Source organism: Hyaena hyaena, unplaced genomic scaffold (genome assembly GCF_003009895.1).
Source record: "Hyaena hyaena isolate Hyena2069 unplaced genomic scaffold, ASM300989v1 scaffold_95, whole genome shotgun sequence".
NCBI classification, from domain to species: domain Eukaryota; kingdom Metazoa; phylum Chordata; class Mammalia; order Carnivora; family Hyaenidae; genus Hyaena; species Hyaena hyaena.
Genome location: NW_024080727.1, coordinates 2,331,168 through 2,350,837, shown reverse-complemented (window position 1 = coordinate 2,350,837; position 19,670 = coordinate 2,331,168). Strand labels below are relative to the sequence as shown.

Below are 19,670 nucleotides of genomic sequence, written 5' to 3'. Positions count from 1 at the left end.
GTCTCTCCCGGGACGTGGGGCGCTTGGCTCGCCAGGCTGAAAGAGGTCGCTCACTGCAAACCCCTGCAAGTGCTACTCTCTCCGGGCCCAGGTCCCAGCGGTCACGACGCGCCAGGGACCGAAGTCCCATTGTGCTTGCTCAGTGAGGGTGACCGGAGCGGCCGCCCAGACGCGAGCACAGGTGCGGCCCTCACCACAATGAGGGCGTGGGCGCGTGCGTGGCCAGCAGAGGTCTGCAAAGGGCCAGTGTAGCCCGACTGCGGGCGGGCGGGGACAGGTGCTGGCGCGGCCCCAGGAGCTCGGCAGGAGGCGTCTGGGCCGGCCCGAAGGACCCTGCCTGGCACCGGACTCCGGGCGTCTGCCGAAATCGCGCCCCGGAGCCCCGGCCCCGCCCCCGGAGCCCCGCCCCTCGGTGCCCCCGGTTGGCTGGAGCCGGTGGCCACGCGCGGCGATTTGTCACGCGCCGCGTCACTAGAGCCGCTCCCGGTCCCGGCCCCCGCGGGCTGGTCAAGGAGGCAGCGGCGGGGGGGAGGCTGGGGCCGTAGGGCGCGACGCCGCCGGGCCGCCCCGCCCTGGGAGGCGCCTAGGCCCTCATCAAGTGACCAGTATCCCTTCCAGGAGAACACGGTCCTTCAGAGGGAAGCGAGCTCCAGCCTGCAGCCCCGGCGCCAAACCGCCGTCATCTCCTTCCTGTGCCGGGTGATCCGTCTCCTCACCCACCCGGAAAAACATAGTCCGCCCCTCGCGTCCTTGTGGAGTAGCGCTTGCTTTCCCTGTGACTCTTTTCCCGTACCCTCGTCTTTCCCATACAAGTTCTCTAGGACCCACCGAGAGTATAAGTCAGCGCTGAAGAGAAACCTCAAAGGAAAAGGGAGAGAGAGAGAAAGAGAGAGAGAGAGGGAGCCGAGGGGAAGGGAAGGCGAGGCTGGCGGAGGGACACCGAGGGACGACGGCCGTAGTGCGCACGCGCGGCGGCAGGAACGAGTTCCGGTCTGGCCGGGGCCTGTCTCCTAAAAATAGCCCCGGTGTGGGGATCCGTGCGCGGATGTCCCGGCGAGTCCCGGGCTGAAGGAGGCGGCTCCGGGCGGCGCGGAGCGCTGGTGGCTGGCCGGGGCTGCAGCGTGTGTGCGCTCGCCAGCTGCGCCGGAGACACGGTGAGGGCCGCGGCGGCTCCGTCCACCGGGACGACGGTGCCGGAGGGGGCGGTGTCTCGGCGAGGGGGCCGGGTAGGGGCTGGGGGCGCTGGGGCGGGGGGCGGCGCGGCCGGGGAGGGGCGTCGGCGGGACTCCGGGGACGGCAGGGCAGGGCGGCGTCCGGCTGGCAGGGGGCCGGGGTCGCGGGCGCGCGGTGGCGGGGCGGGTGGGGTGCGGGGTGGCGGCGTGGGCTGGTCGCGAGGGGTCTGCGTGGAGCGGCGAGGCGCCCGCGGTGGTGGGGGCGGGGTGCCCCGAGGGCGGGCCCGGGGTCTGACCGCTGTCGCCGGCCGGCGGAGGGAGGCTTGGGCAGCGCGGGCTTGGCGCGGGGAGCCTCCCCGTGCGCGCACCGGCTTTGGGGCTGGGGGACCGTGGTGGCCGGCGCCTCCTTGAAAGTTGAGGGAGTTCCCCGGGGGCCCGGAGCCTCTCCGGGGCGTTCCTCCCGAAGGCCCTTTTCCTCCCTCTTGCCCTCCGCCGCCCGGGTCTCCCCACAGGGATTGACCCCTCGTGCCGAGGGCGCTCTGCGCTGTAATCGGACTTGAAGAAGTTCCCCCACTTCTGCTTTGGGAGAAGGTTGGTCGAAGCGGGCGGAACATTGAGGTCCGAACGCTGGGCGCGTGTGTGCAGATGTCAGTGGCGGGGTCGGAATGTGGGGCGGACCGGGAGGTGGCCCCAGGCTGGGGGCACCTGGCGGGGTGCGGGGAGCCGTCGCGGGGAAGGGGAGGCTGCGGAGGGAGCAGCTAGCCTCCCCTGACATCCCCGGTAGATCCCGGCTCCCAGGGAAGGTTTTATGTGGTAGAAACTTTGCCTTTAGTTCGATATCCTCCCTCTGTCTTCGAACAGCGGGGATTAAGTCAGTAGGTGAGGTAGTGCAAATAAGTTTGGAAGAGGTGAGCATCTCTGAATTAGAAAAACAGATCTACCTTCCCTCCCCATGCAAGTGTAACTATAAACGTATTCTTCAGACTTGAAGTGTGTGGTTCCAGGGGTACGAAGCGAGCCCCTTGTCATGGTCCAGTAGGGAAACCGTGTGTAGACTGAAGAATTGCGGCAGCGTTGACCTGCATTTTAGTTGACAGTAAGATTGGTATTGCAGTTAACGCGCCATTTGAAAGGCTTGCTGTGATGTGCTGACAATGGTGTAAGTATTTTTAAACAAATGTCTGAGATTTTTCAAAATCTTTTTTTTTTTTTTTTTAGCGCAGCGCGTTTCCCTTGTGTCTCGTATCATCTCTTACTATATGAAGAGAAGGTTCTCCAGAGCTGTAATTAGGTGTGCATTACACAAGAGTACTTTCCCTTTAAGAATCCAGCTGTGTTGTTTTGGCAACTGCCAAGTGCTCCAGTTGTCAGTTTTAAAATCTGTTACCTTGGCAGTACTTGAACAGTCTGTAGAAAAGGTAAACAAAATAGCTTAAAAAAAATTTTTTTTTGAAAACACAAAAATGGCATTTATTTTAATGCGAATTTAGAAGGTGAGGATAACATAGCTGTGTTGTGCTATTATGGCTTTTATACGTACATTTTTGTTTTGGGTTTTTTTGGGGGGGGTATATTTTTGGAGGGTTCAGTCTTTACTGAATGGCAACTTTTGTTTTAGGGAAAAAGTCAGAAGTGTTTAAATTAAAGCAGATGCCAATTTTAGTTACGCTTTATAGCAAACATAAGGAACACATGTGTCCTATAAATTATTAAGATTAGTTGTATATAATGAGACACTAATTGATTCTGGAATCACTTTTAATTCTCAGTGAGCATTGTAAAAAGTTGTGATAATGGTATTACAGTAAAACTCTGAAGAGCTAAAGCTAGTGATTTAAATACTTTGTAGACATAGTCTTTAAGAATTGTTGGAAGAGTGTTTCCAGTAGAAAGGTTAAGGCAGTCAGCGATTGTGAGTAATAATGATTATTCTAAACATAATTGTTTGCATATCTATTTCATTTAATTCACATTTTGTTGTATATAAAACCATGGTTTTTGTTCATATTGGAACAAAGGTGGTGTTTAATGTTTATGTTTAGTTCTTTAAATTACTTTCTAGCAAAAGTTCAAATTGTTGAGGGAGTTGGGGGGGCTGCTTAGTGGAAGGAAAATAGCTCATTGGGGCTCTGACATAATAATTGTAATGTCACTATGCTGAATTACGGTTTGAGAATAATCTCCTTCCAAATTCTTAAGTTTCTCTGTTTCCTAAGTGGGTATGTGTGACAAAGATTGTTTTTTTGTAAATGCAGCCGGAAATAATCTTTTAAAGATACTGAGTTGTTTTTGAGTGATGGTGTTTTATTTTTCAAAGCAGTTGAATTATAGTTCTGTACTTACCATTTAGAATGCAGTACAGGTTAAAATTAATTTAATTAATATTCAAGCAGTAGCAATGTCACTCATTGTTTGGCTACCAAGAGAGAAATAACCAGTGTATTCTGAGGTGGTTAAGTAATAATAAAAGTGTTTTTATTAGAACATAATTTTGAAGTTTGAAATATTTCAGTTAAGCCTTTTAATGGATTGTGTTCTGATTTAGGAGGAGGAAACTGTAAGCAAATTTGTTTTTGGGAAGTATATGCCTTTCAGTCAGGTTTTAGAAAGACACCTTTTTTCCCTTTTCACTTAAGTTTGGCAAAAGGAATTTAGTCTGACATACAATGTTGATGGTCTTGAATTTTCTGTGGGCATTTTCAGTTTCATATATTTGTCTTGCAATTAGATTGTGCTTTTTTTTTTTTTTTTTGAAGAGGTGCTCATAGTGCTTATGAATGCTACAAAGTCTAGTTGAAGTAGTTGAAGTTTTCTTTTAGCCGTGATAGAGCAATGAAAATACTGCTTTGTGGGTAGAAAATGATCAGTATTGCTTTTTCCCAGATGAGAAAGAAAATCTGTGAACATTCTTAGTAAATTGAGAAGTGAGTGTCTTCCAGTGTTGAAGTAATAAGAGAAACGTAAATATGGAAAATCAAATCAATCTTGTAGTTAGATAGCCTCCTGCAAAAGAACACTTTAATACGCGCCTTGCTGTGTTTGCAAGTCCTCATAAAGGAAGGCTGCTTGACTTTGGCATCACATCTTGGTTCAGATCCCAACTCCACCACTTACTCATAAGATGTCACTTATGAGATGTCTTCTGTAAAATGGGAGGGAATTATACTACCTGCCCCATGGAATTGTTAGCATTAAATGAAATAATGGGAGTGAGAGTGCCTAGCACACTACCTGAAGCTTAATGTACAAAAATGAGTACTGCCTGATGTCCTTCATCTCTTCCTCTGTGCACCATTCTTCCATACATTTTCCCTTCTGTGAAGACTGTATAAGTACTCTCTCCAGTACCTCAATGTTTAGTGTCTGTGACCAAGAGGACTTCATATAATGTATACATGCAAGAGACTGCTCATATATTTTAGGAGCATAAAAATCCCCAGCGTTTTAAAAATAATTTTTAAAAAATGTTTATTTTTCAGAGAGAGAGAGAGAGAGAGAGAGAGCACATAAGTGGGGGAGGGGTAGAGAGAGCGCGGGAGACACAGAATCTGGAGTAGGCTGCAGGTTCTGAGCTGTCAGCACAGAGCCGGACGTGGGGCTTGAACCCTTGAACCAGGAGATCATGACCTGAGCTGAAGTTGGGCACTTAACTGAATCCCCCAGATGCTCCCAAAATCCCAGCATTTTAAATTTATTGTCAGATTATACGTAAACTGTTTAGTTGGCTGTTCTACATTAGGTTTTTGATCTATGATCATTGTAACCTCCATAATCTCTCCAAATATTAAAAAAAAAATAGAATTCAATGTATTTTCCCAACTCTTCACTGAAATATCTTTTGTGAATTATCTGTGTGAGTTGTCTTCAAGATACAGTATTTAAAATTTGAAATTAGAAAACTATTTTTGTTGCTTACCTGGAATAAGTATATTTTAAAAATAACCTTTCTTTAGTTGGTATCTGTAAGTTTTTATGTTTCATTTTACCTGCTCTGTGGAACTAAATGATTTTATCTGTGTATACTTTATCTGTGTATACTTTATCTGTGTATACTTTATCTGTGTAATCTTTAATGGTCCTGTGTCTAGTTTATTATAATTAAAAATGTAAACCCATTTATTAGTCTCTTGCATAGCATATGTGTTGCTATACATTTAATAAATACTATATTTTTATACAGATGTTTATTTACTGACTTTAGTAATATTTGTGTTTATTGAACTTATTTGATACTAAACTATTTAATATTGAAATGTCTTTGTAATCACTCGAAATCATAAACTGGTGAGTTAAAAAAAATTAGCTGGTTTCTGAGGTAGAATACCAACTATTTAAACATTGGTGTATGACAGCAGGTAATTTACTTCATTGGTTTCATAAATGATGATGCTGAAAGCCGAGGAATTGTTAACATGGGTGAAAAACACACTATTTGATCGGACTTTTAATAAATGCCATCCAAGGCACATCTTGTCTTGAATCAATGCTAATTTTATTTTCTTCCTTATACAAAAATGTAAACTTTATGAACTTAAAAAATAATTCAGCCATCAGTAAAGTTATATGCTTTGAGAAATATTTTGGTATTGGGGCAACAAATTTACACCGCATGAGCTGGACCTTTTTACCAGGTTATTTTTGTTATGAGCAGCATGCATATACAGGTTGACTTGGATTAGTTTGAGGTATGCTTTGTGACTCTTGTAACAAAAGGATACTCTTCATGTAACCTAGTAAGATAACTTGTACTCCTGGCGTGGTAAAACTCTGGCGCTCTTGTTTGTCTCCCCTCTTATTCCCTAGCAATTCACATTTTACATAGAGGCTGGGACTATATAAAAATTTACATCTAAATGTCATTCTTTTAAGGAAAACTTTGAAGGCATATAAATCAGTAGAGAGGCAGTAATTTAAGGGATAAGATAGTGGTCTCTAAAATCAAGTCTTGCCTAAGTTAGAATACCCAGCTCTACCCACCTTGTGCTCTTTGGCAGTTTCTCAACCTTCTCGAGGCTCAGTGTATAAAGTAGTGATTATACTATTACCTACTTCATAGGGTTGTTGAGAGGATTAAATGAGATGTATATTATAAAGCTTTTAGCACAGTGCTGGGTACCTAAAATGCAGTACTTTTTTTTCTCCTTTCATTGTTGCTTTTTATTAACATTATTCGTTGTGGTTCACTTTATAATATGATTCTAGTCTCTTCAGGCTCATTGTCAGCCACTACCCTTCAGTTTCTGTGACCCAGTTAAGGCCAGCTGTTTGCTCTTCCCTGAAAATGCCACACATTTTCAGGCTGATGACTCCCACTGTTACTTTTTTAGCCCAGAATTTTCCCTAGCCTGATATCCACTTGGAAATCTAGTTGGAATCTCAAACATAGTATTAGCCATATGACTGAAATATAGTTATTTATTCCTCTCCCCTAACCTTCTTCCTGCCTCTTCCTCCCAAACCCTGATGTTTTTACTGGCCCTTTACATCTCAATGAATGGCAGTACTCTAGGAATTTACCCAAGGGATACAGGAGTGCTGATGCATAGGGGCACATGTACCCCAATGTTCATAGCACTCTTAACAATAACCAAATCATGGAAAGAACCTAAGTGTCCATCAACTGACGAATGGATCAAGAAGATGTGGTTTATCTATACAATGGAATACTACATGGCAATGAGAAAGAATAAAATCTGGCCATGTGTAGCAACATGGATGGAACTAGAGGGTGTTATGCTGAGCGAAATAAATCAGGCAGAGGACAGATACCATATGTTTGCACGTATAGGTGGATTAGGAGGAACTTAATGGGGGACGATGGGGGAGGGGAAGGGAAAAAATAGTTGGGGAGAGGGAGGGAGGCAAACCATGAGACTCTTGAATGCTGAGAACAAACTGAGGGCTGATGGGGGTGGGGGAGAGAGGAAGGGGGGTGATGGGCATGGAGGAGGGCACTTGTTGGGATGAGCACTGGGTGTTATATGTAAACCTGTAAACCAACTTGACAATAAACTATTTAAGGAAAAAAAAACTTAAAAGATATGCCGGGATTCTTTTCTCTCAGATCCAGTCCGTCCACATGGTCTCTTGTATCCTAAGAATTTATCTTGCGCCAGCCTATCACTCTTAAGTCTTCACAGCCACCCCTTTATTTCAGGGCATTATTGTCTCTTGTATGAATTGCTGCGGTAGCTTCCTAACTGGGCTTGTTTCTTCTCTTGCTCCTCCAAAGTTGGTTCTTCATGTAGCAGCCTTAGGGATCATTTAGTATCATTAATCATATCATTTCTCTGTTTAAAATCTTCCAATGACTTCCCATTCCTCTTCAAATAAACTCTGTACTTCTTTCCATGGCCTGAATGGCATCCAATAATCTTTCTCCTTCTCCTCTTTTATTGTGTGCCAGCCACACAGGCCTCTTATTGTTCTCTAAACCCTAGATGTCCTTTCCCATTTTAGGGTCTTTTGCACTACCTGCCTGAAATGCTCTTCAGAAGGCCGGCATGGCCAAACCCTCTGGAACTTGGCCCATTTCTCATTTTGTCACCCAGTGCACCCTTTTTCATATTGCCCTCTGTTATCCTTTTCTGTGTCTTCTTTCAAGACACTATAATTTGTACACAGTTTGTTTAGTTATTGCTTATGATCTTTTTCTGTTAGCTGAATATAAACTCCTTGAAGGCAGAGGCCTTGTCTGTCTTGTTGAGAATAACTGTCTCTGCAGGCATCAGCACACTGCCTGACACCTGGAAGACAGAAATATTTGAATGAATGCTTCTGTATCTTTGCTCGTGTTTTTTTGCTGGAGATTGGAATGCTCTCACCTTTAAGTGGTGGCTCAGGTGCCAGGTATGATACCAATTTTAGTCTCTAGGCAAAATTTGTCTCCCTTGCTTTTGATGCAGGCACTGAAGAGTGATTCCCTTTTTAGATTTAAAGGATCATAATTGATGTCATTTTCTTCTGCTGTGCTGAGTTCATATGTCAAAAACTATTCTGTTCTTTGTGTATTCTCAGTACCTACCAGTCTCTCATGGTACATAGTGAATGTTCAGTAAATGTTGAATGGAAGTTGTCTTAATCAACTAAAATGCCTAACCACAAACCACTTTACCCAAATCAGACTTTCAAAATTATAAAGGGACTTTTCAGCCTATAAAATACTACCTTATGCATTTTCTATACATATTAACATGTTGTCATCATTTTGGGTCATGACAGGAATCCCAGAGCTGTTGAGCACAAGTGGCATTTCCTAAGATTCCATTTTGCCTTCTTTCTGGGCAGCAAGTAGCCATCTTGTCTGAGGGCTCTATTTTCAGTGTGAAATGCGTAACCTAGTAAAAACGGTGTTAGAAATTATAATTAGTTACTGGTTGGTCCTTACTAACCAACATTCCCTCCCTTTGTTTTCTCCAGCAGATTTCATGTTATTTCAGGGAGATGTTCAGTTTAACATGGTATATGTGAAATACAGTACTATTTCAGCTGTATTGCTAATGAAGATGTATCAAAGAGCTTTTGTGGCCAATATCAGGAACTTAACACTGTTTGCAATAGTGAAAATCATTCACATTCTACACAGCTGACTTATAAGTGGGCTTTTTAAACATTTGGGGACTGCTTTAGTAAAATGTTTATCTTAATACTGAAAAATTTTTTCTTAATGGTGTTAAACGTAATTTGACATGGATTATGAAAGGAAAAGGAGAGAAGAATCTGGGAGTTAAGATTTTGTTCTTCACAAATGGCTTAGTTTCTTCAAAGTAAAGTTTCAGCATTGGCAGGTTTTAAAAAAATTTGTTTTGAAAAAACTTACAGAAAAGTTACAGGAATAGTACAGTGAACTCTCATATACTGGTCACCTAGATACACTGATTGTTAATGTTTAGCACAATTGCTTTATCATTTTTTTATGTTTGCAGGGTGGCACCGAAGTCTAGAAATAGATATTACTGTTTTGTTTTATTTATAGTTTGAAGCTCCTTAATTACATCTTCTGGAGTATGCCAAAGACGCAAGTTTATTCAGTTAAAATCAGAGGCAAATAATTTGAGGCAAAACCTTACAGATGTGTATAAGGGATAGATGGAAATCCTGCATTAATGCACTGTGTACCTTTCTAACAAGGAAAACATATTAAGCATATTGTACAATGTCATTGAACGTTAACATGTATTGTAATAGCAAGAATCCATTCTATTGATCTTTTTCCTTCTTCCTCCTTTTCTCCCCATTTTCCTTCCTCTTCCTCTTATAATTTTATTATTGAACCATTTGAGAATATGGTACACACATCATGGTCCTTTATCCTTAAGTACTTCAGTTGCTATCTCCTAAGAACTAAGACATGTTCTTAGATAACATGCGAGAATAGTATGATGGATTCAAGAAACTTAATATTGATACTGTAATTTAGCATATAGTTCATGTTGAAATTTCTTCAGTTGTGCCAATAATATCCTTTAATAGCATTTTTTCTAAATAGTCCTTTGGTCTTTTTCTCCTTTCTCTCTTTTTCCTGACATTAAAAGTTTTGAAGAGTACAGCCCCTTTGTTTTATAGGATGTCATCAGTTTGGGTTTGTCATATTGCTTCTTTGTTGTTAGATTCAGGTTATGCGTTTTTGGCAGCAATACCAAATAAGTGATGATACACCCTCAGTGCATCGCATCAGGAGGCAAAATGATGTCAAACTGATGGTGATGTTTACTTGGATCACTTAGTTAAGGTTTGCCTGCCAGTTTTCTCTGTATAAAAGTTATCACTGTCCTCGTTGTTATTGAATAATCTGTGGGGAGGCACATTCAGACTGTGTAAATACTCCATCCTCCCAAAAACGTTCACATAATGGTTTTAACATTCATTGCTGTTTCTTGCCTGAGTCTGTTACTCAGTGGTTCCAAAATGATGTTTGTCTAGCTGTTTGTCTGCATTTATTAGTTGGCAATCTGTTGTAAAGAAAAGCTTTCCATTCTCATTTGCTTATTTAATATCAATATAAATTCATAGATTCTTTTTTTTATTAGGTAGATTATACTCTGTTTCTATCAGTATTAATTTTGATATTTCCAGAATAACTCCGGTTTGGTCAGTGGGAAATCCTTCAGCCTACTCATTGTTTTCACATGTATCTATCATGCACTTCCTTACTTTTGGGACAGTAAGATATTCCAGGCTCATCATCTGCTTTTCCTGCTCATGTCCTAGAATTAGCCATTATTTCAAAAAGTCCTGGTTTCTCTTATTGTAAGACTATTTAGAAACCAAGAACTGGGCAGTTGGTATGCTCCTTGATACTGGAGTTTCACTGTTTCAGAGCTCTGTCAGCTGACCAACCTAGGAAATTTTGAGTTCATGCTGATTTCTCAGGCAGTAGATTATCATTTCTCTTTACGTACATGAAACTCCTTAGAAGAAAGTCTTTTCCTTTGAAAGCATTAATAATTTAAGTGGTTGCTTGATTTTACTTAATTTTTTTAAATGTTTATTTTTGAGAGAAAGAGAGAGTCTGAGCGGGGAAGTGGCAGAGAGAGAGAGGGAGACACAATTTGAAGCAGGCTCCAGATTATGAGCTCTTAGCACAGAGCCTGATGCGGGTCTTGAACCCACGAACTGTGAGATCATGACCTGAGCTTAAGAAGTTGGACACTCAGCTGACAGCCACCCAGGCACCCCTACCTAGTTTTTCTGTTCACCATTAAAGTGGTTGGTTTTTGTTTTCTAAAACATACTGTATGCTTCTTGGAAGTTAGGAATGCTATTTTATATCTCTGTATACTTAGTGATTATACTCCACAGTGCCTTGAACATGGTTGATACCCATTGTTGCTTATGATCTATAATTATGGTAATGACTCAGTATTATCTTTATTACTCTTATACCATAATTAAATATTCTTATGTTTGTTGTAACATTTAGGTAATTTTGTGGAAACTTTGAAGTGAACTTGTTCTGTTTTTGATAACATTGCTATCCTAGAAGGAATGAAAAACTTTTAAGCTTTCCAACTTTAAAAGTTTAAAAACTTAATTCCTGAGATTAAAGTATGTAATTAAAAGAACATCAAAATACTTCGTCTTGGCATTGCTGTTTAATAGTGTTTTGTTCTTTAGCAAGTAATAACCTTTCTGGACATCTCTAATTATAAAATGAGATGATATCTAGATCCTTTTAAACTCTGTGTTACCTACTTTATACCTAATTAGCATTGAATTGTTTATGAAAGTAAAATTAAGTGCCATAGAGTATAATGGAAAGAATATTGTGTGCCTGGACCAGGAGTCATTGGGTTCTAATTCTTTGTTAAGCATTGTGCTACTTTGGCAATTTATTTCACAGTTTGGTGTTTATGACCTTATTAGTTCAGTCCATTGTTCTAGGTGATGAGGAATACAGTGAACAGGCTTGGCTTTCATAGTCAGATGGTAGTATGGACAAATGGTTTTATAATTCATCTTGCTATGCGTTTGTGTACCATGCAGGGTGCTATAGGAGCATATAGAAGGGGTGATTAACCCAGTTTCTGGGAGGCCAGGAAAATTTATACCAGAAGAAGTGACACTTCAATTTAGGCTGAAGCCTCAAGAGCATTTTAGCCTTCTAAAGAGGGTGGGTAGTTTACCAAACCTGTGTTAAGAGCAAGAGATACGCTTAGAGAGTTTGGATTGCCTGGAGAAACTCAGAGTACAGTATGGATGGATCAAGCAGTGTAAGTGTAAGGAGTAGTGAAAGATGAAGTTGAAGACCTAAGTAGGGGTCAGATTATGAAGACCCCTTAACCTGTGTTAAGGAATTTGAACTTTATCCTAGCAAAAATTAGAGTATCTTAAGCCTGGGAGACAACTAAAAAAATAATGCTGCACTGGGTGTTATATGTAAGTGATGAATCACTAAACTCTTCTCCTGAAACCAATACTATACTATGTGTTAACTAACTTGAATTTAAGTAGAATCTTGGAAAGAAAAAAAAAAAGATAATACTGATTGCACTGTGGAGAATTCTTCGGAGAGCTAAAAGTGATAGGCAGGAAGAATAATTCGGAGGGTGTTACACCAAATTAGTTAAAAGAGGTAAGGTGGCTTGGACTGTGGGATAGGACGAGGATGGAAGAAACAAGTGCATTTGAGAGACATAGGAGGTGAAATAATGAAAAGATTCAGTGATGGAGGGCGTGTGGAAGGTGAAAGAGAAAGAGAAGTTAGGAGTGATGACTAGGTTTATGGCTTAGGCAATTGAGGGAATGAATGGGTAGTTTACTGAAATAGGAAGCACAGGAAGAAGAGCAGTCTTGAGGGGACTGTGTTGAGTTTACTTGTGGGAGAGTGCCTGGAAGGATAAAGAAGTGTAGCCAGAGGTGGAAGCCTTCCCGGTAATGACAAAACCTCGGGATTTGGCATGCAGTGGGTGTTTGTAGAGGAGTGGAAGAGAAGGTACGAAGTGACCTGGAAACTTTGTGTGTGTGTGTGTGTGTGTGTGTGTGTGTGTGTGTGTGTGTGTAGCCAAAGGACAGTACTCTATTTTAGATGATCTTAAGGTTTTCATTGTTTGATTTGGAAAACAGAAATGAAAACTTTCAAATAGGGCCTTTTTATTAAACACAAAAGCAAAAAAACAAACAAACAAACAAAACCAAGCAAACAAAAACACCCCACAACAATGGAAACATTTTTTCCTAAACAGAGTGGGAAACTAGTGCCCCAACTAGCTAAAAGTGTCAGTGCTTCTCAGTATTGGCTAAAAATTATGAAACCTATCAGGTCTACAAAAATTAGAGTGAATAACATAGCGTGAATGTAGTGAATCTTTCTGAATCCTATTGCCCTTTTTCTTCTGCAGAGGTAATAGTTGTCTTAAATAAGGATTTACCCTTTTCTTTCATTCATTTTTAAGACCATATATCCATATGTATTGCTAAACAATATATAGTGTTTTTCATGTTTTAAAACTTTATAAAATGATATTGATTTGCATATCCTTCTGCAGTTTATGTCTCAACAGATAATCACATTGCAATCACATTGCAATCACATTATTCTTTCCGTATAATGAATTGGATGTTAACATTGGAACAAAATGATATATTGTCATTGATGAATTACACTTTGAATTGCCATGAGAATTATCATAATTTACTTAGTACGTCTTTGTAAAAACTAATCATTTTGTGGGTGTTCCTTTTTTTATATTTTACTAAAAAATATATTGTGGAATAATGTTGAAGATAGAGAAAAGTAGGAAAAATAGTATAGATTGTTCCCCTAATGTTGGACCACTGTGGCATAATAATCAAAACCAGGAAATTAATATACTATTAACTAAACTAAATATCTTATTTGCACTTCATCAGTTTTTTTTCCTAATGACCTTTTTTGGTTTTTGGGTTTTTTTTTTTTTTGGTTCTAGGATCCAACCCAAGAGCCTACATTGCATTGGTTTTTTTCTTTAGTCTCCTAAAATCTGTGATATTAATTCATTCTTGTTCTTCTGACCCAGATGCTTCTTGAGGCGTACTGGTCATTATTTTGTAGACTGTCTTCCAATTTGGGTTTCTCTGATGCTTTCTTACGATTAATTTAGAATTTTTCATTTTTGGCAATAAAACCACTGAAGTAATGGTAGCATATCAAGAGGTACATTTTTTATCAGGAGTACATGATGTCAGTATCTTATTACTGGTGATGTTAATCATGATTTCTTAAAGTGATTTCTGCTGGTTTCTCCATCATAAAGCCACAGTTTTTCTCTTTGAAAATGATAAATATCTTGGGGTAGATACTTTGAGAGTATGTTAATATTCTGTTTCTCCTCAACTTTCACTTGTTTTAAGCACTCATGCTGGAACTTAACCTGAAACAATGAGAGATTTTCCCCCCACTAGCTGATAGTAGAATGTGCCTGTGAAACCTTCTAAAAGGTAAAATGGTGTAAAGAAGCCATTACCATTAATTTATATGGAAAATTTTTTGAGCTTTTTGTCTCAAAAAATAACCTCTTTTAGGCTTTTCTGATACCTTAGAACACATCATGTTAATGGATGTGCAGAATAAATAGAGATAAAGTACAGATGCACACAACAAAATTCAAAACTATGGCAGTTTGATATTACAGAGATGCTGAGTGTAGTTACCAGGGAAGGAGCTTGGTGGCGCTGCTCAGTGTGTGCACTGCCTCTGTAATGGCTCATTGCTAAATAAATCCTGAATACTGTTTTTGCCTTGTTTCTTCTTTTTCTTTTGGCGTTTTTCTTATAAGAAAACCCTTTCCATATTTCTCTCAGAAAGTAGGTACTACTGTGGGTCTTTCATTAAAGTGAAGTAGCTTAATGTAAATTTTCAAAAAGCTGGGGGGGAGGGGTTTAACCTGTATTATTGTAATAGTTACCTAATGGCAAAAATTTTTTTTCGGTTTTTTGGTTTCTTTTTCGTTTATCAATTAGAATTCTTATTGAAGAGATGTCACTTCCTTGTCATTTATTCACTTATTAATATCATTATAGAGTCAAAGATATTTTATATTGTAGTTTATAGTTTGGTGCTATCATTTATTTTATTGCTCAGATTATCCAACTTTGGCCATTGAGAGCTCCTCTTGTTTGACTCTTGTGTCCATTTGACATATCTTCATCCTTTTTTTTAAAGAAATTCCCTACTTTCTGGTGCTATAGGAAACTCTAGGCTCATTTATGTTTTACCTATCCCAGCCCTGGAATTATTCTCTTTTCCAAAGAGCCTTGATTCCTTTTATTGGAGGATGATATTTAGAATCCAAGATCTGGATGCTGTGTATGCTCATTGCTTTTGGGGTGTCATTGCCTTCTCAGCAGAGCTAATAAATGTGTGTGTATTTATTTTATTTTATTTTTTTAATGTTTTGTTTATTTCTGAGAGAGAGAGAGAGTCAGAGACAGCATGAGCAGGGGAGGGGCAGAGAGAGAGAGGGAGACATAGAATCTGAAATAGGCTCCAGGCTCTGAGCTGGCTGTCAGCACAGAGCCCAATGCAGGGCTCGAACCCACGAATCTCGAGATCATGACCTGAGCTGAAGTCGGATGCTTAACCGACTGAGACACCCAGGTGCCCCTAAATGTGTGTGTATTAACACATACATACACATCACATTCAGTTCTATGATACAGTATATGTGTTCCTAAAAATCACCATGCTACACACAGTCATGAAGTAAAATTCATGGGGTTCATGGGATCAGTAGAGTTCATGGAAGAATATTCAAAAACTTTGTCAGTGACACATTAAAAAGAGGGACCTAGTATATTTAAAACAACAGCTTAGTTTTAGATGTGTTGAATGGTTAAGTAACACATAGTAATGTGGCAGGCATTTCACTATGAAAAAGCCATGAAGTTTTCTTGTGTGAGTGTTGGGTTATGGCTTGTGAGTGATTGTGAAGCAGTTGGTGGATAGACAGTTATTTGAAATCAGATGAAAAAATAACACCAAATGTGGATGGATGTGGCTCATAAATCTTGTGGTAGACTGTGGTAGCTCATATTCATTTGAGTTCTCTCTTAGATGCCTTGCAATTTATTCTGCATTTCTAATAATTTTTTAGTTTTTCCATTTCTTTTTTGAATTCATTCACCTTTTAAAATTCTCTGTTTTATCCACTTTTGTTTTTAGTTTTTGAATTTCTGATTCAGAGTAGCTTTCATATCCTTAAGTGCTTGTCTGAATATCTTTAATTTGATTTGGAGTATTCACTTACTTTTTTTTCCTGCTTTGAGTTTGTTTTTGGTATTGAGTTTTCCTCAGTTGTTAAGTGTCAAATTCAGTTTCCTGATTTTCTGGATTTCACTTTTCTTTTGTTCATTTTTATGGTATTGGGGTGTTTTACAGTATTCCTAGTTTAATGGTGCCCTCTTCTGTCAGTATAGAACAGTCCTCTTCAGTGGTTTTTGTTTTAATGGTTGGAGAAGCGTTGTGAGACTTCCAATTTTATGATTTTCTTTGGTCATGCAAAACCATAAATTTTATTCTTTTTCTTTTTCCCTTTACTGTCCAATTGCCAAAGAACTCTCTTCCCTTCCTTTTGCCTGTTTTCTCCCCCAGATGCTAATTGTTTCAAAGTTGTGCCCCTTTTTGTGGCAGCTAGTGCCTTAAATGGCACCTGTTCCTTTAAATCACTGGAACTTTGAACTTTCTTACCTATAGTCTGTGTTCTGATCTGCCCACTTTTCCAGTATATCCAGGTTTAGGAAGGGCTTCATATTTTTAGTTTTCATGCAAATGACCCTGAGGCTTCTTTGCTTGCCTCCTTGCCACCAAGCCTCTGTGTTCCAGTAGGGGTGGAATGACAGCCTGAGCGATCAAGGGCTAGCATTGGGGGAATTTTTCCGTTTTCATTCACAGTTGTTCTGCAGTATCAGTAGTCTTTGTCTTCAGGCTGTGTTGAAAGCATGGTTTTGTATAGAATTTCTTTTTCCTTTCTTGCTTTTTTTCATATGGTTTAGGGGAATATTTTTAGAGTTACTTAGATATACCATCGCTGTTGTCCTCACTGTTGAATTATGCTGTCAGTGCTACAAAGCCTTTAGTTAGGAAGAGACCTAGGCAGTCAGCTTCCATTGGTGAGCTAGAGACTCTAGAAAATACCTTGTAGGTGAAATAAACTAATTAAATTAAATACTCTTACTTCATTCTGTTAGCATGCAAATGCAGTTTCTGGTATTACAGGAGTCTTAAGTGCTTTTCTCTGGAAAGCAAAATTATTAATCCAAAGACTTTTTTTAAGAATATATATTGGAAATGCCTTGATTTTATTATATCATGAATGAATTATAGGCCTATATTTAGCCAAGGGCTTCTTGGTAATTCTTTATTCTAAAATGGCAAGCCAGTATGTGAACTTCTTGGAAAAGGTAACTTTTAAACTTGGGAATTGATCCGATAGATGTTAGCTTCTTTGAAAATTACACTACATGTATCTCTTTCCATTCTTTTTCTACTCTCTTTTGATTTTCTCTATTTTATGATCTTGACAGTTGTCTTTTGATTACAGTAAATGGTAGGTGTGGTGTTATTCCTTGGCTACTAATTATTATGTTTAATAAGATGGCACTAAATCTGTTTACTGTAGCTAATGTTAATTGGTTCCCTCCCCTTTATGCTTTTTATCTGCCTTGTTAACATGAGAAATTAAACGTAAAGTTGGAATTCTATGTGGAAGTTCCTTATGTTTGGTTCTAGAATTTAGTTGTTTAAAATACTTATTATCTTAAAACATTCCATTTCCTAGAATTAACAACTCTTTTTTGTGTTGGAGTAGACATTGTTTGAACTAGTCACTACATTTTTTTAAAAATAAAAATACCAACCAGGATTGAAAGGTATATTTACTTTAAGTATCTGAAATCTTACATATATAAGTTAAAATCTTTTGTTATTAATGATATATCTTTGGAATTCTCTACCTGGCTTTCTAATGGTGTTTAAAAACCAATCAGTACCTATACCTCATTGTCTTTGGATTATCATTTATAAGCTTTCATTTTCCATAGTTTCTACAAGTCTTAAATAATGACTCGCCATGTTCTTTATACATTTTCTTTTTATTGCCGCCTTTTTCTTTTTAAGTGGTAAATATGGTAGTCCCAAAGCAATGTCCATGGTTCTGATTCTTCACTCTCTCTTTTGGACTATCCCTTATCTGTTCTCAGTTCTTAAACTGTTGTTTCTATATTATTGGTTCAGAAATAAAAACATCTATGAGATATAGCTCTTTGCTTCTAGGAGATAATGGCTTAGATAGGGTAAAATTGCCATTAATTGCTGTGCTATGCTAATTACCAAGTGATGTATAAATCTTAGACTCAGTGAATGGATTAAGGAATTCAGGGAAGGAAAGTTCAGAAGTGATGGGGGGGTGCTTCATGGAAGAATTGATATTTAAATTTAATGTTAAGTTTTGTTGTCAGAGATGTGGAAGATATTCCACATAGAGCAAACAGTTGGAGCAAAGGAACGAAGACAGGAAGGCCAGAGGTATGTATTGGACATAGTTTGGCTGGACTGGAAAGCTTTTCAGAAGTAAAGTGGGGGGAGGGGGTACCTGGATGGCTCAGTTGATTGGGCATCTGTGGCTCTGGTCATGATCTCATGGTTCATGAGTTCGAGCCCCACGTTGAACTCTGTGCTGACAGCTCAGAGCCTGGAGCCTGCTTTGGATTCTGTGTCTCCCTCTCTCTTTGCCCCTCCCCAGCTCATGGTCTGTGTGTCTCTCTCTCAAAAATAAACATTAAAAATTTTTTTTTAAAAAGTAAAATGGGAAAGAAGGCTTGAGGCCAGATTGGAGAGCATCTTGAATATTGAGCAGTTTAGACTTTGCTCTTCAGGTAAGGAAGAGCTATTGAAAGCTTTTAAGTGAAAAGTGAAAAGTATGTTACTTATGTGAAAGTAACCAGTGCCTTTAATATGCCCATACAAGATAATGATGATGATGTGTATGTCTTTTTTTTTTTTTTTTTAATTACTGAAGCTTAGTTCCTAAAAGAGTTCTTTCCAGCAACACTTTTTAAAAAGCACAATGCTAGGCTCATTCTTTAATTTGATTGATTGAAGAGAATTGGTGGGGATACTTACTTTTCAAGTAGAAGGCATGGATAAAGATAGATTCTCCTTTTATTATTTTCCCCTGTATCCCACTTCTTAGTCTCCTTTCCAGGGCTCTGCTCTTCATAGAAAATGAAGTTTTCTTAGAAGTTTGAAATCCAATAGTACTTTGTATCTGTCTTATTGTAGTTACCATGTTTGCTCTTATACTAAAGACAGTAAACACGTATATGCTGCATTGAAGGCTTTTATACTGCTGCATTAGTTCCTGCATTCTTTTCCTGTAGGTGCTTGGTAAATATAAATGAATCTTTAAATTGGTGTCTTTCAAATGACCCTTTGTAAAGTGTAAAATCTAGGATCTGGATTGAAGTAGGCTTTTGAAAAGATGACTTTAAGACATCTCTGCTGCTTCTGGTCTAGGTCAGTAGTTCTTAATCTTTTTTTCTGCCATGAGATGAAATTTTGACACATATAACCATGGATCTACATAGCAAAGAAGTAAAAGTATTACAGTAGTTTATAGTTGCCACAATTATTCTAGGTTATGTTGTAGATGTAACAGGTAGATAATGTGTAGTTTTTAGGGCAGTAGTTAAGCTCTTCAGTAGAAAGTAGTTCTCTTTCACTTAAGAAGGAGTATCAGATTCAGGCACTTCGGAGTACCAAATAACTTTCAAGAAATCAGAAGTTATGGTATCCATCTTTCAAGGTAACTTTAAGACCTTTTGGATTTCTTTTTGTTGTTTGCACTGTAAACTTTATTTACAATTCACATACAGTGTTATATTAGTATATAATAGGTGTTCAACAATTCTGTACCTTAGTGTTTACCACGATAAGTGTAGTCACTGTCTTATCACCAATGTTATTACCATCTTATTGACATATCTTATTCCCTATGCTATATTTTTCATCTCTGTGACTTA

At 39.4% G+C, this 19,670-nt stretch overlaps 1 protein-coding gene across 4 annotated transcripts in view; it reads left to right on the top strand.

Moving 5' to 3' along the window:
- The first annotated feature begins 926 nt into the window (after positions 1–926).
- MEF2A (myocyte enhancer factor 2A) overlaps positions 927–19,670 on the top strand; it is a 152,970-nt gene continuing 134,226 nt past the window's right edge. For all 4 annotated transcript variants that reach the window (XM_039235051.1, XM_039235054.1, XM_039235050.1 and 1 more), the window contains exon 1: positions 927–1,154. The gene's annotated coding sequence lies outside the window, so the exon portion shown is untranslated. The remainder of the gene's footprint in view (positions 1,155–19,670) is intronic.